The sequence below is a fragment of the Amblyomma americanum genome, chromosome 1 (genome assembly GCF_052857255.1).
Source record: "Amblyomma americanum isolate KBUSLIRL-KWMA chromosome 1, ASM5285725v1, whole genome shotgun sequence".
In the NCBI taxonomy this organism is placed as follows: Eukaryota; Metazoa; Arthropoda; class Arachnida; order Ixodida; family Ixodidae; genus Amblyomma; species Amblyomma americanum.
In genome coordinates, this window is record NC_135497.1 from 350,095,977 (window position 1) to 350,103,172 (window position 7,196).

At 49.4% G+C, this 7,196-nt stretch overlaps 1 non-coding gene across 1 annotated transcript; it reads right to left on the bottom strand.

The window, feature by feature from the left end:
* Positions 1-903: 903 nt before the first annotated feature.
* TRNAQ-CUG (transfer RNA glutamine (anticodon CUG)) lies at positions 904-975 on the bottom strand. The gene has a single exon. It is a non-coding gene; the product is annotated as a tRNA-Gln (tRNA).
* Between the last annotated feature and the right edge of the window lie 6,221 nt (positions 976-7,196).

Genomic DNA, 7,196 nt, shown 5'->3' on the forward strand with positions numbered 1-7,196 from the left:
TCCCCGCTCCCCACATCCTTGATGTGAAATAAACCTGATTGATTGATTGATTGAACAGCAGTGATGATTTGTGCGCAACGTATTCTTCGGTATTATCTGGAATTGGACGCTACGAAGGTGCATCTAGCGAGTGTAACACCAGTTATAGCCTTAAGCAAAAATCTTTTTCGAAATTTCATCGGCGAAATTTCATCGGAAGAATGCAAAATCGTGACTTTCATTGCTCCAAAACCGGCCGCTAGGCGCCTGGAACGCTAGGCCCGTCGACACTCGCGTGATAACCTTAAAATCGCGCTCGACTGTACTCGACAGCGCTCACGGGCCACTTCAGAGACTTTTCCGTACAGCGCGAAGGCGACACGCACGTCCTCGTCAGGCACGTTGTAAAGCAGCCAATACAGATTCAAACGCACGTCCTGGTTTGCTGGATCAATCACCAGGCAGCGCCGTTCTTTCACACGCAGTTCACCGCCGCCGGCAATCTTCTTCACTGTTTCGGGTTCCTTGAATGTGACGGTCCAGACATGGCTCATGCGATACGCCCCCAGAGCGATAACGTCCGGGAGCAACGAACGCTGAGCTAACGCATCCCGAAAATCTTTCTCGCGATATGGCCGGGCCATGATATCCGCGTGCAAAAAAACTGTATCCAATACGTAAAGCCCTGTAGGCAGCCCTGATAAAACAACCTGATACGTACTTACTTGTTAAGAAGACCTGTTTCAGCGGCCAGACATGGCCGCTGTAGCTGCTCCAACGTAGCCCGTCATCACACATCCGAAAAGCTCGGAGGCCGCAAGTCGAATCTAGCCACTAGTCCACGCCGGAACGAGGCGATGCGGTACAAGCGGGTGCTTGAGAAACGTCCAAGGCAGTTTAAGTGGGAAAAAGAAAAAAAATGGCAGGTCTCACCGAGATTTGAACTGGGATCGCTGGAATCAGAGTCCAGAGTGCTAACCATTGCACCATGAGACTTTTTTTTCTTTATTGCCCTGAGACACACAAGTAACAAATGATAAAAGCGCCTCGGCTACACTTGAGTAGGTGATGAGGAATTAAAATCTTTTCAAAATAACCAAGTCATAAAACACAGAAACCCACTCTGTTGGGTCAGGCTGCACCCTGAAAGCTTCGCGTAGATAAACAGCACTCTCAATGAAGTTTTCACGTGCTGGGCGAATGTTGACATCTGCGTGTCGCACCTGCAATCGCGCTTTCCACAGACCGTGGAGGCCGAGAAGCATAATCAAATCATAGGGAACTTCCTCATTTTCGACTGGGAGGAATCGGATTCCATAAGGGTGTAAAGGAAGATCTTTTTTTAAATCGTTCTTTGGGGGACATCCCAAAGAAATATATGGTCCCAGCACTCTAAGAAAACGTGCTCGATCGTTTCAGGTTTTTTACACAACAAACAATTCGTCGTCCAAGGCACGAAGATCCCTTTATCATTCAGCCATGTTTTAACAGGGAGCGTATTGGTATGGTGTTTGAAAAAGAATATTTTAACTCCTGACCAAACGGGCATCCTATTAACTCGCTTTAAAACATCTTGTTCAGGGCCTCCACGGCGAGGTGACCAGTAGAAAGGCACCGGCAGCGTCACATTAACCAGGTCTTTGCTCAATTTTTTCTTCGTGACATTGCATAGGTACTCTGAGGAGAAACAAACATCCAACATCTTGCACGACAGAACAATCTCGCGAAAGTAGCCAGTCACAGCACCTTTCTTGTTTTCGCATGACACTATTCTTCCAGGCAGCAGCCTCTGCAAGCGCACTTGCATAATCGTTCTTAGAAAGACATCACTTTGATCACGGAGGAAAATAAATCGCGAAACAACTTGATGCAAAACAGGTGTGCCAGACCAATCCCTCCGCTTTTGACAGTACGAAACAAATTCGTTCCGCTGGTTTTCTCCCATGTCGATGCCCAAATAAAAACAGCAAAAACGTGTTTTTTTATGAATAGCTGTCCGCGACGCACACAATACATTCATAAGGTACCACAGCTTTGAAATGAGAAAAACATTGCAAATAGAAGCACGAGAAAACATTGATAGTTGTCTTCCTTGCCACGCATCGGCTTTCTCTTTTGCTCTGGAAGTTTCTTCTATCCAGTGCAGACTGGGATCCCGATAGCAATCTAATGGCACGCCTAGGTACCGTGTTGAGTTGAGTTGAGTGGTTGTAAGCTACCGGTGGGATTAGCCTTGCAGTTGCTGCCGGAAATTGCTCCACCGTAGCGACACTTAAATAGAAATCACAGAAACACTGTCCGCAAAAACCCAAATAGACACTCCTGAGGTCACCATGTGGAGGCCAAATCCGTGTCCTGCAGGTAAAGAAGAAGAAGGCGAGAAGCATCCCTTCTACTCGACTGGCTCCCGCGCGGGAAAACAATGTCCTGAAGAGAACAGTGAGGAACTCCTGCCTTCTTGAGGGATCCGAATAACACAGCCCGTTCCGCGTTGTACAAAGTACAGCACAAGAGGTAATGTTCTATGTCACCACACACACCACACGTTGAATACAATGGTGACAACGCTAGGCCAGTCTTATACATCCACGCCGGCGTACGAGCAGAATCCGTGCGAACGCGGTGCAGCAAAGTGGCTTGGTACCTTTTGAGACCCTTAGTCACACATGACTGATGAGGAGAGCTCCACAAAGAACTGAAGTGGCACAACACCACATCTCTGAACATTTTCTTGACTTCATGAGGGACTCCATGTACTGGAATACCGGAGAGAGCTGTATGGGCGAGGTTGTCTGCAATCTCGTTGCCTAAGACACCTATGTGCGAGGGCACCCATTGAAAGCGTATAGAGAAGCCTTTGCTATGTAGATTCTGCACCAAACGTAGGGATCTAAGACTCAAGGCATCAGTGGGGAACCCGTACTCTAACCTTTGAAGGGCAGATTTTGAATCCGTAATTATGACAGTAGGTTGAGGCGTACAAGACCGTAGCTTCTTTAGAGCTGCCTCAATGGCAACGCTTTCGGCCATTGTGGAGGACACGACTTTAGTAAAATGAACAGACCAATCATACTTCAAAGACGGAATATGAAAAGCAGCTGCACTAGATCCTCTGACCTTGTACACAGAGCCGTCTGTAAAAATTTGAAGATGACTGGCATATTCGGTCTCAAGATGTTCCAGTACGAGCGAACGCATTGCCGCTAAAGGAGAATTCCGCTTAGCGCGAACGTGGGGAATTGTCAAGGAACAATCGAGGCTCGGAAAGGACCAAGGTGGCTTCAACGTCTTAGGTCGATCTCGAAGGTCGAGACCCAGAGAACGAAGAGTATTTAAAGCCAAATACGCCCGGGACTCAGATCTCTTTCGAAGGCGCTGTAGAAGCGCTCTCCCGGCAACAGTCTCTCTGAGGCGGCCAATTTGCAGCAAAAGTCTTTGTGAAGCGGCTACCCGAAGAGGTTTCCATTGAGACTCATACAGTACTGCATTGTTTCGAGCAGCCTGCGTAACGCCGAGAGCCCTCCTTAGTCCCATTCTGTGCAAAACCTCAAGGCGTTCCAGCTGCGATACCGAGGGGGAAATTAAAGGGAGCTGGTACATAATGCGGCTTGTCGCCAGGGCATCGTGAAGCCTGATCATTGAAGCAGGATGGTTTCCCCATTGCTCACTAGCAACTCTACGAAGCACATTGAGACGCGAAGATAGTGAAGCCACAATCGAGTCCACAGCTCGTCGCCACTGTAGACGTGAGTCAATAGTGACGCCCAAAAAACGTATGGGGTTAACCTGACGAAGGCAAGACTGATCAAGGTCTATGCTCAGCAGCGCATACCGTCGTCCCCTACCTGGAAACAGGACGAAGCCAGATTTTTCCACCGAGAGAGTCAAACCAACACCTTGAAGGTAACTTTTAACTGAAAGCACGGCCTGTCGCGCTAATAGAGCTAAGCGTTTGTGTTGATATCCGGTTAACCAAAGACAAATGTCGTCTGCATATATCGACATATGGACATGCCTACAATGTTTTTGCACTTTTGCGGGAAGACCAGCCATGACAACATTAAAGAGCGTTGGGGACAGGACACTACCCTCAGGTACCCCTCGCGATACCGCCCTTTCAGAGTTCATTGTACTGCCTAACCGCATTCGAAATTTACGATCACTGAGAAATGAGTGAATGAATCGCAGAAGATAGCCCTGTACGCCTATGACCTGCAGACTGTTCAGTATTGAGCTCTGGAGGACGCTATCATAAGCCTGTGATACGTCTAGGAAAATAGCTAGTGTTGAAAGTCCAAAAGCACTCTGATGTTCAATGTGGCTTATCAAGTCCAGGACGCTATCTTGCGCGCTTAAACCTGTGCGGAATCCAGTCATGCATGTTGGTAGTGCCCTTCTATCCTCAAGCCACCAAGACAAACGCTTACTTGCCATCTTCTCCATGAGCTTAGCCACACACGACGTCAGCGATACAGGACGATACGAGGCCGCGTCTGTCATCTCTTTGCTGGCCTTCAGCAGTGGGACTACACAAGCCACCTTCCATGAAGGGGGAACGTCACCAGACTCCCACACTCGATTTAGATAGGTTAGGAGCATCTTCCGGTGTTCCAGAGGCAGGTTCTGTAACATTTGATTGGTAATGCCGTCAGGACCTGGTGCACAGCGACGCCGCAGGCTGCGGAGCGCTGTCTGTAGTTCTCGAAGTGTGAACGGGGCGTCCATAACAGACGGAGACGTAGCAAGTAGAGCGCAGGGACGAATGCCTGGTCTGGAATTTACAAATGCATCGCAAATTCCTCTGCCAAGCACACGAGGTGTTTCTGCGTGCGCAATGCAAGAGCCTCGAAAGGTTTACTCGGACGAGAGCCACCAGCAAGACTGCCAACGACACGCCAAATTCTCGTTATCGGTGAGAAAACAGTCAAACTAGCGCAAAAGGATGCCCACTGGGACCTACAGAGCTTGTTCGCATGACGTCTAATGGCAGAGTTGAGCCTGTTGAAAGTTTTCTTCAAGGCTCTGTCGTCCTTCTTCCGCAACAGTTGCTGCTCCGTCCTTCTGCGCGCTGCGCAGAGGTTCCTGAGTTTTAAATCCGGAGTCGGAAAATGATCAGGTAGCTTGAGCGCCGTGGTAGCTGCCATCTTAGCATAAATCATTTTGTCTGTCACATCACCGGAAACACAGGCTAAGTGCTCCCTGTATTTGTCCCAATTAACAACATGGCAAATTTTAGGGCCCCGCAGATGGAAGTCGGCAGTAAACACAAATATCGGGTAGTGATCACTTCCCATTCGGTCAGCTATAGTTGACCACTGCACACGGACGTCAGGTGAATGTAAGGTTAGGTCTATAGATGTGGGTGAGGTTGGAGGCCGAAAGAAAGTGGGACTTCCGTCATTGGCCACGCACAGGTCCAAACTGTCGATGACTTCTACAAGTTGGCGTCCGCGAGGATCTGTGTTCCTGTCACCCCAGGCAGGGTGGTGGGCGTTGAAGTCACCGCAGATGATTCTGGGTGCTGGGCAGCGGTCACAAAGTTGCTGGAGAAACAAAGCCATATCGACCTTCTTCCGCGGGGACACGTATACTGATGCAATGGACAGAGTTCGGAAGGCGAGCCGAATCCTCACAGCCACTACCTCAATACTGTCGGTGCAAAGATCGGTGACGTTCAAAGCCACATGAGGAATCTCCCTTCGTATGTAAAGGGCGGCACTTCCTGTGGGAAAAGACTTGATGCTGCAATTCTTGTGGGCGACGTATCCCGGCAAAGACCTCCCGCTTGGCAAGCCAGTCTCCGAGAGGGCCAGTACTGGAACACAGTTCTCTTTCAAGAACAATTTTAGTTCTGCTAATCGACTTATAATCCCAGCGCAGTTCCATTGCATGATAAACGGCACTTTTCTAGGGTTTTTAGTTGCAACAGGTTGAAGAAAACTAGCCATCTAGGAGTTGAAGATCTCTGCGAAGGCGGTGATCAAGGTCTCAATGGAAAGCACCAGCTGTATAAAGTTCTTCAAAGTGCCAGGCTGCATCGCTTGGCTAAATGAACGCAGGACATCAAACAAAACGCGTAGAAGGTCGGAGAGATTCCGGCTTTTGAGCTCCTTATTTTGCTGCACGCACTGGCGCACCACTTCGAAAAAAGACGGGGACTGGGACCCAATCTTGGCCACGGTAGCTGGTGTCTGCATCTCTTTTAAGGCAAGGGGATGTCCTCCATGTTGTCGAGTCTTGCTGTGATCTGGTCGCTGAGGAACATGGACACTTTTTGCAGAAGCAGATCGAACAGCCAGCTCACCCTCGGAGGCCGTTGCCGACTTGCTCGGATCAGGTCGTGAAGCGACGTCGCTTGCTACCACGTCCCGAGCTTGCGACTCGAGCGCAGAGAACTCTTCACTTCCATGTATCGGCTTCTCAGTAGGTTGTGGTTTGGGGCCACTAATGAAGGACTTGCGACGGTGTAAGGCGCTTACACGGAATGTGCAGCCACTGAAACTCGCTGGATGGTCACCTCCACAATTAGCGCAAGCAAAATCTGCCTTGCACTTTTTGTAATCATGGCCACCACCACACCGCTTGCAACGTTGATCTTTGTTGCAAATTCTCGTTACATTCCAAAGCGTTGGCACCTGAAGCACCGGGGAGGAGTTTCAACGAACTCGTGGACTGCATGTTTGGTGAAACCGAGGTCAATTATTCCAGGGCGCTCGGTGTTGGGAGCAAACGTAAGCACAATAGAGTTTGTAGGCTTCGCTGCCCATTGTTGTTCTCCAGGCTCCACCCGGCGCATTAACCGTCGCACGTGCAGAACTCCTTGCGGTTTCAAGTAGTCAAGAAGGGCACTTTCCGAATACCACACTGGTACTCCCCTTATAACACATGTGTTAGTCATGTAGGAGTGTGGCAACCGGGCTTGAACTCGTATGCCACCGATCTGAGAGCACCGCACAAGAATGTCTACTTGCTCTTCCTTTGAGATATCTAGATGAAGAGCCCCTTGCGTTGAGAAGCGACTGCGAATCGGAGCAGATCCCAGTAGTACTTTAATATCATCGAACAGCCTGATAGGGTTCCACTCTCTGAAGTCAACTCCTTTCTCTTTTGGCTGAACTATCACTGGGATACCGACTGTCCGGTGCTTCCGATGACTCACCACTTTGAAGCCATCGTTGTCCAATTCCGCCATGTCAGCCACTTCCTCGTCAGAGGCG